This window comes from Mytilus edulis, chromosome 4, assembly GCF_963676685.1.
Source record: "Mytilus edulis chromosome 4, xbMytEdul2.2, whole genome shotgun sequence".
Classification (NCBI taxonomy): Eukaryota; Metazoa; Mollusca; class Bivalvia; order Mytilida; family Mytilidae; genus Mytilus; species Mytilus edulis.
Window position 1 is genome coordinate 51,606,345 of NC_092347.1, and position 3,247 is coordinate 51,609,591.

Genomic DNA, 3,247 nt, shown 5'->3' on the forward strand with positions numbered 1-3,247 from the left:
TTGATAATTTTGGTCAAATTGACTAAATTGAAGATCTTACTTTGCTGAACATTATTGTTGTTTACAGTTTATTTCTATCTATAATTATATTCAAGATAATAAACAAAAACAGCAAAATTTCCTTAAAATTATCAATTCAGGGGCAGCAACCCAACAACAGGTTGTCTGATTCATCTGAAAATTTCAGGGCAGATAGATCTTGACCTGATAAACAATATTATCCCATGTCAGATTTGCTCTAAATGCTTTGGTTTTTGAGTTATAAGCCAAAAACTGCATTTGACCCCTATGTTCTATTTTTAGCAATGGCGACCATGTTTGTTGATAGATCATAACTTCGGATAAAATTTACAAACTAGATACCCTAAGGAACATTCAGTTAAAGTTTGGAAGTATTTGGCCCAGTAGTTTCAGAGGAGAAGATTTTTGTAAAAGATTACTAAGATTTACGAAAAATGGTTAAAATTGACTATAAAGGGCAATAACTCCTAAAGGGGTCAACTGACCATTTCCGTCATGTTGACTTATTTGTAAATCTTACTTTGCTGAACATTATTGCTGTTTACAGTTTATCTCTATCTATAATAATATTCAAGATAATAACCAAAAACAGCAAAATTTCTTTAAAATTACCAATTCAGGGGCAGTAACCCAACAACAGGTTGTCTGATTCATCTGAAAATTTCAGGGCAGATAGATCTTGACCTGATAAACAATATTACCCCATGTCAGATTTGCTCTAAATGCTTTGGTTTTTGAGTTATAAGCCAAAAACTGCATTTGACCCCTATGTTCTATTTTTAGCAATGGCGACCATGTTTGTTGATAGATCACAACTTCGGATACAATTTACAAACTAGATACCCTAAGGAACATTCAGTTAAAGTTTGGAAGTATTTGGCCCAGTAGTTTCAGAGGAGAAGATTTTTGTAAAAGATTACTAAGATTTACGAAAAATGGTAAAAAATTGACTATAAAGGGCAATAACTCCTAAAGGGGTCAACTGACCATTTCCGTCATGTTGACTTATTTGTTAATCTTACTTTGCTGAACATTATTGCTGTTTACAGTTTATCTCTATCTATAATAATATTCAAGATAATAACCAAAAACAGCAAAATTTCCTTAAAATCACCAATTCAGTGACAGCAACCCAACAACAGGTTGTCTGATTCATCTGAAAATTTCAGGGCAGATAGATCTTGTCCTGATAAACAATATTACCCCATGTCAGATTTGCTCTAAATGCTTTGGTTTTTGAGTTATAAGCCAAAAACTGCATTTGACCCCTATGTTCTATTTTTAGCAATGGCGACCATGTTTGTTGATAGATCATAACTTCGGATACAATTTACAAACTAGATACCCTAAGGAACATTCAATTAAAGTTTGGAAGTATTTGGCCCAGTAGTTTCAGAGGAGAAGATTTTTGTAAAAGATTAGTAAGATTTACGAAAAATGGTTAAAAATTGACTATAAAGGGCAATAACTCCTAAAGGGGTCAACTGACCATTTCCGTCACGTTGACTTATTTGTAAATCTTACTTTGCTGAACATTATTGCTGTTTACAGTTTATCTCTACCTATAATAATATTCAAGATAATAACCAAAAACGGCAAAATTTCCTTAAAATTACCAATTCAGGGGCAGCAACCCAACAACGGGTTGTCTGATTCATCTGAAAATTTCAGGGCAGATAGATCTTGACCTGATAAACAATATTACCCCATGTCAGATTTGCTCTAAATGCTTTGGTTTTTGAGTTATAAGCCAAAAACTGCATTTGACCCCTATGTTCTATTTTTAGCAATGGCGACCATGTTTGTTGATAGATCAAAACTTCGGATACAATTTATAAATTAGATACCCTAAGGAACATTCAGTTAAAGTTTGAAAGTATTTGGCCCAGTAGTTTCAGAGGAGAGGATTCTTGAAAAAGTTTACGACGACAGACGACGACGGACGACGATGGACGCCAAGTGATGGCATAAGCTCACTTGTCCCTTCGGGACAGGTGAGCTAAAAAGGCAGGACCGAATAGACTGAAAAATAAAAAGGCAGGACAGAGATTACAACTAAAAAAAAAAGGCAGGACACAATTTTTCTCAGTGCTTTAACTATTGATTAATGGTAATTTATTAGCATTGATTTTGTTCAAAGACAGTTGTTTATATTAAACATAATCATTTGCAACACATACATTAAATCTTGGGGGGTTATTGCTTGATATACGGTCGCAAATATATTATGAATATTTAGAGTAAATATAACGATTGCAATTAGTTAATTTTGCTAATTTAAATTCATTGTTTACAAAGTAAATTGTTACCTATGATTGCGTTGGATAAAAACCACAATTTTTATACGTATGCATGTAAAACAAATTTCGTTGTAGAAGGGCCTAAAAACAGCACAAACAACATTTTCCAAAAGACCAAAAAAGTGAAAGAGTATATTTAAACAAAACGCATTTGACTAACAGGTAGAACAACTGATGTTCTTAATATATATTTATATAACAGTATTCTTTAAATGGAATTGGATTACCTCCCTTAAACTCCTTTTAAATTGTATAAATTGTCATTTAACCAGGAAACCCCTTGTTTTCCCCTTTTTTTTCCCCTATTTGCTATATGATTAGAGCCATAACCCCCCCCCCCCCCCCCCTTTGTGGTATAAATTTAGAGAGATTTATACACTTAAACATAAGTTATTGACTGAAAACTACAAAAATGCTTATCTAGGTCCCTTTTTTTGGCCCCTAATTCCTAAACGTTTGGGACCATAACCCCCAAAATCAATCCCAACCTTTCTTTTGTAGTTATAAACATTGTGATAAACAAAATTTGATTTCAATTTACTTATACTAAAGTTATTATCCGTCCTGTCTTCGGACGACGCATCGACAACAACGACGTATTACCAATATACAACAATTTTTTTCTTTATTTTTTGCGGTTGTATAAAAATAACTTAATTACATTGTTTACATAAGTTCACATTTCGCCTTAGTTTAATCATTTTTACCTGAAAATTTGTACTAAGACCAAATGGGATTAATTTAATATAATGATTTTGACAGTTTTGGCGAAATGAGAATAAGCTGACTGAAGCAAGGACTTGTATACTAAGACAAATCCTCATCTGAAGTAATAGGTGAAAATACAAACATGCATTTTTATTAAACTATCAGTTATAAATGTTTGTCCAACATATCTGTCGGGAAAAAAAATCATGAACAGATTA